Source organism: Alosa pseudoharengus, unplaced genomic scaffold (assembly GCF_046254945.1).
Source record: "Alosa pseudoharengus isolate Yale_2024_CS ecotype anadromous, Long Island Sound unplaced genomic scaffold, YU_APseudo_1.1 YU_APseudo_1.1_scf_2, whole genome shotgun sequence".
Lineage (NCBI taxonomy): Eukaryota > Metazoa > Chordata > Actinopteri > Clupeiformes > Clupeidae > Alosa > Alosa pseudoharengus.
Window position 1 is genome coordinate 3,579,190 of NW_027468663.1, and position 590 is coordinate 3,579,779.

Sequence of the window (590 nt, forward strand, 5' to 3'; positions counted from 1 at the left end):
CAACTCGACACGAACAGTATTGCGCAGTCGCACCCAGCGGGCCGATGAGTCCTGATCCGTCTCTCTTCTCATGATCCAAATACTTGATCTTAGCCAAAAGGCCGAGAAGCGATACCCCACAACTGCACGGGGTCCGGCGGCCCCTCTAGCGATGCCCCCCGCTCTACGGGGGGGAGGCGGGGCCAGCAAAACAAAACACCACAACGCTTGACTTTGGACAGGCAGGTGCAGCTCCGCCGAAGCAGAGCTTCCAAAAATACCGTAAATTCGGGGCAGTTCCCCTCCAGGGAAATCTTTAGTAAAAGCGAAAGATTTGTACGAGATGAAGAGAAACCCGAGCGATGGCTGCTACAGGGTACGCTGGACGGAGAGCATGAACGGCGCCGGTCGTGGACATGAGGGTGACTCCAAGGCGTTGCAACAAGAAAGCAGTATCAACATCCCCTTTAAATAAAAAAAAAAAAGAGTAAAAGGGCGAGAAAACCCAAAAGGGACCAAAAAGGGAGGTGGCACGGTTGGCCTGGCAAGGACTCCTGCTGTGTCTGCTGTCAAGGAGGATTTCATCAGAGTCAATCAGTCAGTCAGTCAGT

General features: G+C 53.4%; 1 non-coding gene across 1 annotated transcript; it reads right to left on the bottom strand.

Annotated features, from left to right (window-relative positions):
* Window positions 1-229: 229 nt before the first annotated feature.
* LOC143135760 (U5 spliceosomal RNA) lies at window positions 230-340 on the bottom strand. Its single transcript, XR_012989193.1, has one exon. It is a non-coding gene; the product is annotated as a U5 spliceosomal RNA (small nuclear RNA).
* Between the last annotated feature and the right edge of the window lie 250 nt (window positions 341-590).